This window comes from Dendrobates tinctorius, unplaced genomic scaffold, assembly GCF_039654945.1.
Source record: "Dendrobates tinctorius isolate UK_male_01 unplaced genomic scaffold, ASM3965494v1 ptg000160l, whole genome shotgun sequence".
Classification (NCBI taxonomy): domain Eukaryota; kingdom Metazoa; phylum Chordata; class Amphibia; order Anura; family Dendrobatidae; genus Dendrobates; species Dendrobates tinctorius.
The window spans coordinates 15,519,728-15,534,468 of NW_027361827.1; the positions used below are offsets into that span (position 1 = coordinate 15,519,728).

At 43.7% G+C, this 14,741-nt stretch overlaps 1 protein-coding gene across 2 annotated transcripts in view; it reads right to left on the reverse strand.

Moving 5' to 3' along the window:
• The window catches only part of FBXO10 (F-box protein 10), a 199,492-nt gene that overhangs the window by 108,355 nt on the left and 76,396 nt on the right, over window positions 1-14,741 (reverse strand). The gene's annotated exons all lie outside the window — the stretch shown is intronic.

Here is a 14,741-nt window from a genome sequence, read left to right on the forward strand (position 1 = left end):
CATTGTTTTATTCTGCGAGCTATAACTTTTTTATTTTTTCACTGATGATGCTGTGTGGCAGCTCGTTTTTTGCGGGACAAGATGACGTTTTCAGCGGTACCATGGATATTTATATGCGTCTTTTTGATCGCGCGTTATTGCACTTTTTGTTTGGCGGTATGATAATAAATCATTATTTTTTGCTTCGTTCTTTATTTTTATTTTTTAAAGGGGTTCGCTAAAGGGGTTAACTAATGGGACAGTTTTATAGGGCAGGTCGTTACGGACGCGGCGATACTTAATATGTGTACTTTTATTGTTTTTTTTTTTATTTCCAAAAAATGGATTTATTGGGGGAAATTTTTTTTTTCCTAATTTATTTGGCGATTTTTTAAAAATTATTTTAACACTTTTTTTTTAACTTTATTACATAGTCCCAGGTGGGACATCACTGTCCTGGGACAGATCGCTGATCTGTCACAGTGATCTGTGATGTGACAGATCGCTGATCTGTCACATCACAGATCACTATGACAGATCAGCGATCTGTCACAGGCACTGCTGCAGACTTCCTCATGCCTGCGCTTTGCAGGCACTGAGGAAGCCGGCTCCCTGCAGGCCCCCGTCACCATCTTGGATTCGGGGGCCTGCATGGAGGAGCCCCCCGCAGCAGCGCTGCACATTGCGCTGCCGTGGGGGGCTCAGGGAAACACGGAGGGAGCCCCCTCCCTGCCGATGCTTCCCTTTAACCCCCGGTACACCGCAATCATGTTTGATCGCGGTGTGCAAGGGGTTAACATGTCGGGGGCGGTCCGTGACCGCCCCTGACACATTGTGCCGGGTGTCAGCTGTGATAATCAGCTGACACCGGGCCGTGATCAGCGGCGCTCACCACGTGGGCGCCGCTTATCGCTGAGACGTACTATCCCGTCCATGGGCATAGGGGCCCGGGTCCCATGGACGGGATAGTACGTCTGATGTAAGGAAGGGGTTAAATCATAACGACAACCCAAAACTTCCAATGGCCCTGATCAAAAGTTTACATACTCCATATTGCCCGCTCTAACATCAATGACAGCTTGAAGTCTTTTGTGGTAGTTGTGGATGAGGTTCTTTATTTTCTCAGATGGTAAAGCTGCCCACTCTTCTTGGCAAAAAGTCTCCAGTTCCTGTAAATTCCTGGGCTGTCTAGCATGAACTGAGCGCTTGAGATCTACCCAGAGTGGCTCAATGATATTGAGGTAAGGAGACTGAGATGGCCACTCCAGAACCTTCATTTTTTTCTGCTGGAGCCAATGACAGGTCAACTTGGCCTTGTGTTTTGCATCGTTGTCATGTTGGAACATCCAAGTTCGTCATATGCGCAGCTTCCGAGCTGATGACTGCAAATTTGCCTCCAGTATTTGCTGATAACGTGCTGCATTTCCCTGTCCTTCAACTTTGACCAAGTTTCCTGTGCCTTTGTAGCTCACACATCCTCAAATCATCAGCAATCTAACTCCGTGCTTTACAGTAGGAATGGTGTTCCTTTCATCATAGGCCTTATTGACCTCTCTCCAAATGTAACGTTTATGGTTGTGGCCAAAAAGTTAAATTTTGGTCTCATTATTCCAAATTACCTTGTTACAGAAGTTTTTAGGCTTGTCTCTTTGCTGTTTTGCATATTGTAAGTGAGATACTTTGTGGCATTTGCGCAGTAATGGCTTTCTTCTGGCAACTCGACCATGCAGCCCATTTTTCTTCAAGTGCCTCCTTATTGTGCATCTTGAAACAGCCACACTGTTAGTTTTCAGAGAGTCCAGTATTTCAGCTGATGTTATTTGTGGATTTTTCTTTGCATCACGAACAATTTTTCTGGCAGTTGTGGACAAAATTTTTGTTGGTGTACCTGACCGTGATTTTATTTTTACAGAGCCATTGATTTTCCATTTGTTAATCACAGTTTGAACGCTGCTGACTGAAACAGGAAAGGGATACAAAAAGATATCCAAGGAATTGATAATGACATACAGTTCAACTACCTTTTCCCATAGATCCGTTGACAATTCTTTTGCGTTCCCCATGACTCACAATCCAGAAATGTCAGTGGCTGGATGAAAGAAGCAAGAGTCTGTCTGGATCCCAGAAACTCAATCAGCTTTTATGCACACACACTGATTACAAGCAAACAGGTCACAGGTGAAGATGTTACCTTTAGTAACCATTCAAACCCATTTGTGTCAACTTCTGTGTATGTTATCAGGCCAAAATCTCCAGAGTATGTAAACTTTTGATCATGGTCATTTGAATGTTTTGGGTTGTCATTAGGATTTAAAAAGAGAAAACACAGTAGTTTGAGAATAAAAGGCTTCACCCAACCACTAACCATGAGTGGAGAAAAAGTTTGGTGTTGTCATTCATATTCTCTGAAAAAATGCCAAGAAAGCAAAAATTCTGTCGGGGTATGTGAACTTTTGAGCACAACTGTACATTAAAGAAAAAGTAAACATGAAGTCCCTTGAATACTGTAAGACAAGGGCTGACCATGTGCACTATAAATAGCTGGCCCAGACTCCTATGTATCTCAAGAGTCATCTGCCTAACCATGCATAAACAATGTCAGATGACATAGACAAATTACCTATGGAGAATGTATTTGGCAGCTATATTTATGTTACATATAGTTACCCAATTTACACTGTGGTGTTACTATCCATCTCATGTGAGGGGCTATCTTGCTAGCAGTTTTTAATATATTTATTGATATACACAGTGGTATTGCACCTATTATAGGCTATCACTGGACTTGTACTTACCCTGTGCGTTTATTCACTTTGTACTATAGTTTACCCTCTATAGCCCGTTTTTGATATAGTGCTCGGTGTCCCCTAAACGGCATTTCTGCTTTTTTATATGTCTATATGCCTTTTTTAATATTCATTAATAAAATTATTGGTTTTATATTGATATTTAATGGGATTTCTTGTTTTGTCCTGTATGTATCATACATGGGATTGGTTGTCACATTGTCTATGAAGTGCCCCTTTGATGTAGGATACACATTGATCAATTTATAATTAAGCCAAAAATCAACTCTCCTGCTTTGTACTCATGAGGGGCAAAAATACTGAAACAAGTGTATGAAGACTGAGTTTCTGGTTTGGCTTCTTATTCTAAGTCATGCAGCAAGGCTCGTTAAAGGGTCAATATTGATTTTTAAGATTGCTACCTCAAATAGGTGACAGTAGAGCTCCTACCCCCCTTTCTCTCTTAAGAGGCTTTTGAACATTTAAATTCTCAGAGCATTGCGTGGCCTATGAGTCTCCTAAGGAATCTCTAAAAGAAGAAACTTTACCCCTTAAACCTGCTGTTTGAGGCCTGTCACCAAGCCAAATCAAATCTAATCTCATTGGACTGATGATGGTCAAACAACCAAAAAAACACACATCTGCAAATGAAGTTTATGGTTTAGCTTCTTATCCTAAGTTATATAGCAAAGCACCTTAAAGGGTCCATATTGACTTATAGGATTGCTAACTCCAAAGGGAGGCACTAGAGTTCCTGTCCTTTCTTGCTGAGGAGTCTATCTGCATAACCAAGTATAAAACATATCTCTGGAAAGTGTGCTTATCTCTAGCATTCCTAACATTATATGTTATTCTGGCATCTGCCATTGAAGGACAACACAGCTAATCATTACATAAGCACATTGATATAGTGTGCAACAATGTGAATTTATTTCCATTAAAACTTGTTCAGATAAAAGTGCTAAGTACCATTGCTCATACAAGCCAAAAAAGAGACAAATCTGTAGACTGCACAGTTTGGGAGTTTTTGCCTCTCAACATTACAGAGAAGGTACTGCTTGGCTCAATGAGATGCCTAAGATGTAGCTCAAGCGGGATACTGCCTCTCAATAAGTCTCCATACAGAGTTAGGTCTCTTTATTGAAGGCTATTATTCCTCCTAAGTTGTGTCTGAGACATCTCCGTCAAACTACTGTAAATAAAAGAGCTGATTATGTTGTTAATACAATGGGCTATTGTTATAGTCCAGTCCGGAGTTTATTTTCTGCTGCCTTCTCTCTGGACTGGTCATGCGGGGGTTAATCTTCTCAGCCTCGTTCTGGAGCTAGCGGGGCTATTTCAGTCTCTCACACCCTGCTGACCAGTGTTAGTGATAGCTCTAGCTTCCAGTTTAGAGCCTCTTGACCTTGTACCTTGGTGATCCTCCTGCCTTTGATTGGTATCCACGTCAAAAATTCCGTTGAGTGAAAAAAATGTCAGATGATGAAGACGAAGAAGAGGATGCTGGAAAAGAGGAACATGAAAAAGAAGCAATCGCTGAGGAAATCTTTCAGGATGGTGAGGATGAGGACCGACACGATTCAGGTGATCAGCCAGTTATTGCCGCTGACGAAGAAGAGAAGGAGGATGAAGAATCTGACATTGATGATTTCATTGTTGATGATGATGATGGATAGCCACTAAAAAAACCCAAATGGAGGAAGAAGCTTCCAGGATATGCTGATGCTGCTTTGCAGGAAGCTCAGGAGAACTTTGGTGTAGATTTTGATTATGAAGAGTTTGAAAAATACAATGTAGTGAAACCTCCACCAGGGGGAGCTGGTGAGGGAAGAGAGGTGACACACTAGATCAGCAACACTGAGCAACAGCACAGGTGTGACAGGTAATGAGAGAGAATGGTCAGATGAACCGAATCAGAAACTATCAGGAGCAGACGTACCAGAAGGAGCAGCAATACACGTAGTCAAAATACCAAGCTGAGGGTCAGAGAGCCAAAACATGAGCACAGTGTCCAAAAACATGAGGCGAAATACGTGGTCGGGGTACAAGCCGGGGAGTCAAATGCCAGAGAGGGAACGTAGCAGCAAAGACGAAAACCGAGAGACGGGGTCAGAGATCAGTCCGGGTCATACACGTGAATATCAGTCAAAGGCAGGAGGATCACCAAGGTACAAGGGTCAGAGGCTCTAAACTGGAAGCTAGAGCAATCACTAACACTGGTCAGCAGGCTGTGAGAGACTGAAATATCCCCGCTAGCTCCAGAACGAGGCTGAGATTAACCCCCGCATGACCGGTCCAGAGTGAAGGCAGCAGAAAATAAACTCCGGACTGGACCATGACAGTTATGCTGGTTATCATTTATTTTTCTTCTCAAACATAGATGACTGTGGAAAAGTTTCTAAAACACAGAGACGGCAAAATCATCTCTCCTTTATATACATGTATTGCATCAGTTTTCAAAAAAGGGAAATTATATTAAAACATAATTGAAAAATATTATTATTCATATAATTAACATATTCCTGATTTGTTATTGACGTGGTGAGTGTTCAAGGGGTCGTCCGATCAAAACCGTAAGTCTGCAGACTTATGGATCCCCCAGTGCACATGCAGTGCAGAGTGACTGCAGACTTATCAGTTTTGACCGTACAACTCCTTCAAGGTTAATAATTATTACAGTGGGTACAGAACATATTCAGACCCCTTTACATTTTTCACTCTTTGTTTCATTTCAGTCATTTGGTAAATTCAAAAAAGCTCATTTTTTTCTCATTAATATACACTCTGCACCCCATCTTGTCTGAAAAAAACAAAAGTAGAAAATTTTGCAAATTTATGAAAAAAGAAAAACTGAAATATCACATGGTCATAAGTATTCAGTCCCTTTACTCAGTATTGAGTAGAAGCACCCTTTTGAGCTAGTACAGCCATGAGTCTTTTTGGGAATGATGCAGCAAGTTTTTCACACCTGGATTATGGGATCCTCTGCCATTCTTCCTTGCAGATCCTTTCCAGTTCTGTCAGGTTGGATGGTGAACGTTGGCGGACAGCCATTTTCAGGTCTCTCCAGAGATGCTCAATTGGGTTTAGGTCAGTGCTCTGGTTGGGCCAGTCAACAATGGTCACATAGTTGTTCTGAAGCCACTCTTTTGATATTTTAGCTGTGTGCTTAGGGTCATTGTCTTGTTGGAATGTGAACCTTTGGCCAAGTCTGAGGTCCAGAGCAATCTGGAAGAGGTTTTCATCCAGGATATCTCTGTACTTGGCTGCATTCATGTTTCCTTCAATTGCAAACAGTCGTCCTGTCCCTGCAGCTTAAAAACACCCCCGTAGCATGATGCTGCCTCCACCATGTTTAACTGTTGGCATAGTATTGGGCAGGTGATGAGCAGTGCCTAGTTTTCTCCACACATACCGCTTAGAATTATCACCAAAAAGTTCTATCTTCGTCTCATCAGACCAGAGAATCTTATTTCTCATAGTCTAGGAGTCCTTCATGTGTTTTTTTTAGCAAACTCTAGGCGGGCTTTCACGTGTCTGACACTGAGAGAGGCTTCTGTCGGGCCACTCTGCCATAAAGGCCCGGCTGGTGGAGGGCTGCACTGATAGTTGATTTTGTGGAACTTTCTTCCATCTCCCTACTGCATCTGTGAAGCTCAGCCACAGTGATATTGGGGTTCTTTTTTACCTCTCTCACCAAGGCTCTTTTCACACGATTGCTCAATTTGGTTGGACAGCCAGGTCTAGGAAGACTTCTGGTGGTCCCAAACTTCTTCAATTTAAGGATTATATAGGCCACTATGCTCTTAGGAACCTTGAGTACTGCAGAAATTCTTTTGTAACCTTGGCCAGATCTGTGCCTTGCCACAATTCTGTCACTGAGCTCCTTGGCCAGTTCCTTTGACCTCATGATTCTCATTTGTTCTGCCATGCACTGTGAGCTGTGAGCTCTTATACAGACAGGTGTGTGCCTTTACAAATCAAGTCCTATCAGTTTAATTTAACACAGCTGGACTCCAATGAAGGAGTAGAACCATCTCAAGGAGGATCATATATAAGGATAATAAATTTGCAAAACTTTCTACATTTCTGTTTTTTTCAGTCAAGATAGGGTGCAGAGTGTACATTAATGAGAAAAAATGAACTTTTTTGAATTTACCAAATAGCTGCAATGAAACAAAAAGTGAACAATTTAAAGGGGTCTGAATACTTTCCGTACTCACTGTATTTCTAAAGTTCGGCACTAGATTGAGTGTCAATGACCAGCGGAAATACTGATGTCACGACTACAGAACACTACTACCGCAGCCAATTTTTGGACTCGGTGATCTGTGTTGACTACACTGGCCTGACCAATGAGCCCAGTGATTAGCTGCAGTAGTCATGTGCTGTCATCTTTATATCAAAACAGCAGCTATGACAACAAAGACTGGGGTCAGCGATGGCAAGGCAGCAGTGGAACCACAGAGGGCAAGTAAGGCTTATATTGTTACTGTAAAATAGAGGCGGCCTCTGCACTATAAAACGCCTTAAAAAAAAAAAAAAACTAACTACTGTCCATACGAGTTTTCACAACATTATTCTGCACCAGTTTTCACAGCTTTATTATTGTTTGAACACTAAAAGGTGTATGCACATGATCATATAGTTGACTTACTCTACTGTCTGTTACGACTACAAGTCACAGCTTGACAGTAGGTCTCCTAACGTGGACCAACAGGTTTACAGGCAAATATGAGGCTCTTATTAGAAAACCAGTAGTCATGATTGTGGTTGTAACACAATGTAAAATATGACCATTATGTATTCATAGAATGGTAGAGTTGGAATGGACCTACTGGGTTGTCTGGTCCAAGCCCCTGCTCAAAGTAGGATTCACCAAATCATTCCAGACAGATGTCTGTCCAGCCTCTGTTTGTAGACTTCCATAGAAGGAGAACTCATCACCTCTCGTGGCAGCCTGTTCCACTCATTGATCACCCTAACTGTCAAAAAGTTTGTTCTAATATCTAATCTGTGTCTCCTCCCATTCAGTTTCATCCCATCGCTTCTAGTCTGTCTTTGTGCAAATGAGAATAAAGTTGATCCTTCTACAATGTGACAGCCCTTGAGATATTTGTAGACAGCTATTAAGTCTCCTCTCAGTCTTCGTTTTTGCAAGCTAAACATTCCCAAATCCTGTAACTGATACCGGGGGTGTCAGGTCATAATTACCCCCCTTGGCGCGGTCTCTGCAGCCCCCCCTGAGGTGCCAGAACCTTCCATAAGTGACCCCATTTTACAAACTACACTTCTCAATTAATTTTATACCTTTGGGTGATGAAGAAAGAATTACATTTTTACCACTAAAAAATTCTTTTAGTCACATTTTTAACTTTTATATGGACTAATATGAAAAAAATGGACCTAACAATTTGTTGTGCAATTTCTCCTGAGTGCTCTAATACCCTACATGTAATTGGGAAATATTTTTCAGGCACAGTGCAAAGTACAGAAGGTAAGGAGAGCCATACTATAGTGCAGATTTTACTGTTCTGATTTGCGGGTACCATGACCCACTGGGAGAGCCCCTGAGGTGCATGAACAGCAGATTCCCCACAAGTGACCCCATTTTACAAAACTACACCGGTCAATTAATTAACTTAGGGGTGCACTGATCATACTGGCACCACAGGTGTGTCACAGAATTTTATACCATTGGGCAGTAAAGAAAAAAATAATTACATTTTTACCACAAAGGTTTTGCTTTAGCCGCAGATTTTACATTTTTACAAGAGGAAATTGGTAAAAAGATGGCATCAAAATTTGTCACACATATTTCTAAATAGGAAAGGCAGGAGATTTTTCTGTTTTTGCCTAGCTCAATAAGATAGGTATTTACTGACCCATTCGTTATATATCTGACAACTGAGAATTCTGTTACCCTAGGGAATTCCTCCCTTTATTGTTCTCCACAACGCCTTGCCAATGTAATCCATTTTATCTCTTTTGTCTTTAAATGCAAGTTTGTCCTGAACTATGTTCATTTGTCAAAATGTAATAAAAATTTACAGTTTAAAAAAAACAAAACAATTTCTACTTAACGTGGAAAAACCCAATATGTGGAAGTAGAGTATTGCTTAGCCCAGGGGCGTAACTAGAACTGATTGGGCCCCATAGCAAACTTTTAAACGGGGCCCCCTCAAAGACACACCCCCTTAAAGACACCCCCCCTTCTAGACGCACCCTCTTACCGATAATGCATACTAGAGTTGGCTGAGTGGCTGGCCTGGCATTAATTAAGCTGAGACAGTGAGGGCTGCCTGCCTTCCTCCGCGCAAACCGACCTCCAGGAACTACATTTCCCAGAGGTCCATGCGGCAGGCAGCTCTGCAAAGAGCTAATAGACAGCGAGGACTCAGGGAAGGGGCGGGACTGAACTAGTCTGAAGCAATACACTGGCTGCAGGCAGGGAGGCGGGCCCAATGTGTGCTTCACTCCGCACAGCAGGCACAGAAATGCAGCGTAGGCTGCGAAATCATAGTGTACAATTTTTTCCACCGGGGCCCCGGATCCCCTACACTACACGCACCGGGCCCCCAAGACAGCGTTGGCCACAGCACCCGCCGGAGCACTGCAGTAATGTACCGTATATACTCGTGTATAAGCCGACCCGTGTATAAGTCGACCCCCCCTAATTTTGTCACAAAAAACTGGGAAAACTTACTGACTCGCGTATAAGCCTAGGGTGGAAAATGCCAAAGCTACAGGTAAATTTCAAAAATAAAATGGGCCCCATAAGATGCTCCATAAAGTTCATGATGGGTTTCATAAGATGCTCCATACAAAAATATGACTAATAATGCTGCACAGTGAATAATGGTGGCCCTATAACATGCTCCATAATAACATATGCCCCATATAATGCTGCAGTGATTGGTGGCCCCTTATAATGCTGCACAGTGATTGGTGGCCCCTTGTAATGCTGCACAGTGATTAAAGGCCCCTTGTAATGCTGCACAGTGATTAGTGGCCCCTTGTAATGCTGCACAGTGATTAGTGGCCCCTTGTAATGCTGCATTGATTGGTGGCCCCTTGTAATGCTGCACAGTGATTAGTGGCCCCTTATAATGCTGCACAGTGATTAGTGGCCCCTTATAATTCTGCACAGTGATTAGTGGCCCCTTGTAATGCTGCAGTGATTAGTGGCCCCTTGTAATGCTGCACAGTGATTGGTGGCCCCTTGTAATGCTGCACAGTGATTGGTGGCCCCTTGTAATGCTGCAGTAATTAGTGGCCCCTTGTAATGCTGCACAGTGATTATTGGCCCCTTGTAATGCTGCAGTGATTGGTGGCCCCTTGTAATGCTGCACAGTGATTATTGGCCCCTTGTAATGCTGCAGTGATTAGTGGCCCCTTGTAATGCTGCACAGTGATTACTGGCCCCTTGTAATGCTGCAGTGATTAGTGGCCCCTTGTAATGCTGCACAGTGATTACTGGCCCCTTGTAATGCTGCACAGTGATTAGTAGCCCCTTGTAATGCTGCAGTGATTAGTGGCCCCTTGTAATGCTGTAGTGATTAGTGGCCCCTTGTAATGCTGCACAGTGATTGGTGGCCCCTTGTAATGCTGCAGTGATTAGTGGCCCCTTGTAATGCTGCACGGTAATTAGTGGCCCCTTGTAATGCTGCACGGTGATTAGTGGCCCCTTGTAATGCTGCACAGTGATTAGTGGCCCCTTACAATGCTGCACGGTCATTAGTGGTCCCTTACAATGCTGCTGCCGCTGCCTCAATTAAAGAAAAGAAAAAACCTATATATTCACCTCGTCTCTGATGCTGCAGCTGCTGCTCCTCAGCGTTGCCGGCCCTGCACAGTGACTGTTCAGGCAGAGGGCGCCTGCTAACTACGTCATGGCGCCCTCTGACCTGAACGTCACTGCCAGAGGAAGCAAGACAGCAGAGCGATGCACAGCGGTGGAACGGGGGACAAGTGAATATGGCTCCCTCCGTTATACTCACATCTCCTAGCATGTGTCTTGCAGCCCCCCGTGCTTATTCCATCTCAGCGCTGTTCTTCCTGCTTTCAGTGTCCACGTGGTGCCGCTCATTACATATGCGCATATCTAATGAGCCGCTCATTACATATGCGCATATGTAATGAGTGGCCGCTGAAAGCAGGAAGAACAGTGCTGAGAAGATAGAAAAGCAGGGGGGGCTGCAAGAGACATGCAGGAGAGGTGAGTATGTACTTAATTGCACTACCGAGTCGGGGACCCGGGCCCCTATATAGGCCGGGCCCCAAAGCAACCGCTTCGGCTGCTACCCCGGTAGTTACGCCAGTGGCTTAGCCACACAGCAAGACTCGGGAGGGAAGTAGCACTATTTGTCTCCTGCAGCACTTACATTGGGGTTTCTATATAAATCTCCGAATGCTGTGATTCAGATGAGAAGCTCGACGGATCCAATCAATTTTATGAGGCAGCAGAGTTACTCTGGACTCAGTCTGGCCTCTGTTCAACGGTGTCCTTTTTAAAAGTCCACAACACTGGGCCGAGCACACTTTTATGCGCTCTTAAAAAGCCGGACACTGCCGGATCATAGGCCAGACGGCCTCCATCTGCCTCAATATAGAGAATCTTCTGCCGGGGGTTCCGTCTGAATCACGTATTTCACAGATTTACACGGAAACCACAGTGCAAGCGCTCTGTGTAGCGCACATGATAAATGTGTGATAAAGGTGCGCAAACCTGACAGATCTTTGGGAGGCAGAATGAACAAATCAACAGCAGATCAAGAATTGTTTTTACTTTTTATGCTGTTCCTCGTGTGGAATAAGTGAATAGACAACTTTATTTTTTGGGTTGGTGTGATTACAGGGATACCAGATTTATATAGATTTATGTTTGGTGGCTTTCATACACTAAAAGACATTATTTTTTGTGAGCTATAGTTTTTCTATGTTCCTTCTGACAGAGTGATGTTAGGGCTTGTTTTTTGAGGGACGAGTTGGTGTTTTTATTGGTACCATTTTCTGTCACACAACATTTTTGATCACTTTCTATTCTGATTTTTGGGAGGTAGAATGAAGAAAAACCAACAATTCAGGATTTTTTTTTGAGGGGGGGGTATTTTTTTATGCCGTACCGTGTGTGATAAAATTGACAAGGCAGTTTTATTTTTCGGGTCAGTACAATTACAGTGATAACACATTTATATTTTTTTTTATGCTTTGCAGCTTTTACACAATAAAAACTATTTTATAGAAAAAACTATTTTTGCATCGTTTTATTCTGAGAGCTATAGCTTTTTAATTTTTTTTCTTTTTAGAATGATGGAGCTGTATGGTGGCTTTTTTTCTGAGGGACAAGATGGAGTTTTCAGTGATACCATTTTTATTTACATTTGTCTTTTTGATTGCGTTTTATTCTACTTTTTGTTTGGCTGTATGATGAAAAAGCTCATTTTTCGCTTTATAAGATGCACCTGATTATAAGACGCACCCCCAAATTTGGTGAAGAAAAAGAGAAATGTTAAATGGAGGTGTGTCTCATAATGCCAGTGTCCGTCTTTCAAATCATATACCGTATATGTCCCTCATCCTGGCATTTATATAACCCCCATCCTTGTGCTGGCACATAGCCCCCCCATCCCATCCTGGATATGGCCCCCTGGTCACTATATGAGATAAGATAAGATAATCCTTTAATCGTCCCACCATGGGGCACGCACATGGCCCCCTTCTCTCAATATGACTCCCTGCTGGTACGCACACGGCCCCCGCGTCCCTATATTCCCCCCTGCTGGCATTCACACGGCCCCCCATCCCTATATTCCCCCTGCTGGCACACATTGTCCCCCCCCGTCCCTATATTCCCCCCTGCTGGCACACATTGTCCCCCAGTCCATATATTCCCCCCTGCTGGCACACATTGTCCCCCCGTCCTTATATTTCCCCCCTGCTGGCAAGCACATGATAAAATAACAAACAGTTGACTCACCTTGTGATGATGGCTCCTGCTCCCAGCCCCCCCCTCCCCCGTGGCTTTCCTGTGTATGCTGAGATCCTCCTCCTGCGAGGGCGCGGGCAGCTGCTGCTCATTCAGGCAGCTCATTGTAGCTACAGGACCTTCCATGATGTGACCAATAGGACCTGCGGTCAGGTTACTCACAGTGCACACTGGGAGTCACGTGACCGCAGGTCCTATTGGTCACATCATGGAAGGTCCTTAAGCGATGATCTGCCTGAATGAGCAGCTTCTGCCGCGCGCCCTCGCAGGAGGAGGATCTCAGCATACACTGGAAAGCGACGGGGGGGGGGCTGGGAGCAGGAGCCATCATCGGAAGGTGACTATAGTGACGGGGCGGGGGAGGAGAGAGTGCAGGCACATGCAATATGCACCGCTCCCCTGTCCACCAACTCGGCGCTGCTTGAGCACCGAGGTGATGGACAGTGGGTGCAGTGAATATTGCATGAGCCTAATGAGCGGGAGTACAGGACCTCCCACTGCCTCTGCAGCCCGCAGCCAGCCCACCCCAGCCCCCTGACACCACGCCAGAGCCGCCCCCCCACTTTATAGCACAGCAGCATACAGATTCGCATTATAAGACGCACCCCCCACTTTCCCCCAAAATTTTGGGGAAAAAAAATGTGTCTTATAATCCGAAAAATACGGTAGTTTTTGCCTTTTTTATAGCGCTGCACTGACAGAACCCACTTAGACCATGCTCTAAAAATGGTTTAACAGGTTTTCCGTAGCTGAGTAACCCATGGCAACGATCAGGCCTTCTCCCTCTCCCAGCCTCCTAAATGTTGTGATCAATATAGATTGCGGCATTTGGGGATTAAACAGAAGGGAATGGTGTGGGCACCATTCCTGGCTGTGAGAGATGGGCCTCAGCTGTCACGTAAGTTGAGCTCCTGGAGGCAATCAAGTGGGCATAGCTACTGTGCTCGCACAATCGCCAGATCATACCCATACGTTCTAGGTCGAGAACCCCTTTCCAACCAGTACGTATTGGGTACGTCCAAGGTCATGACGGAGATAAAGTAATTCTCATTAGCCCAATATAAGGTTTAGCTGTTCTAGTAGGTTTTCAATGGCCTTTCCTTAATTGCATTTACAGAAGAAGGCATTGTCCGTAAACAACTTATAACACAGCAAAGGGTTGTTAATATTTGTTAAAAAAGATTTTTAAAAGTTCTAAGTGAAGAGAATGGTGTAAAAATTTTTTCCAAGGCATTAGATATACCTTGGAACACTGAAGGAGTTCATCAAGAAGTGCCTTAAATTTGGCACAACAGTGATATTACCTAGAACTGGACATTCTTCAGAAATTCATGAAAAGACAAAAAGAAAATTGGTCCCTCAGGCTGCCAAAAAGGCAGCTGCTTGAATTTCTGGCAAGTACTGGTTGTGTACTGCATGTGACAATAATCTCCAATACAATCCTTATGTCTGGCCTGTATGAAGATGGAAGCCTTTTCTTACAAAGAAAAACTCCCCAACACCGGCTATGTATTGCCAAACCCTACATCAGGTCTGCAACAAACATATTGAAAAACGTGTTATGGTCTGAGGCCAAGGTTCAACTTTTTTGGTCATAATTTCAAATGGTATGTTTGCCAACACTGGGCATCACTAAAAATCGTCATAGCCACAGTGAAGCATGTTGGAGGAAGGAGTATTCTTTGGGGTTGTTTTTCAGCAGCTGGAACTGATGCTATAGACAAGGTGGAGCGAATTATGAACAGTTTCAAACATCACTCAATTCTGTATCACAACCTTCAGGCCTCTGTTAAAAAAAAACTGAAGATGAATTTCATTGTTCAGCATAAAAAGCGACCCTAAGAATATATCCAAATCAACAAAAGAATAGTATTACTAGAAAATCAAAGTTTGGAAATGGCCCAACCAGGGCCCAGACCTGAAACAAATTAAATTGTGTGGGTGACCTGAAGAAGGCTGTACACAGGAGAGGCCATTACCATCTGACA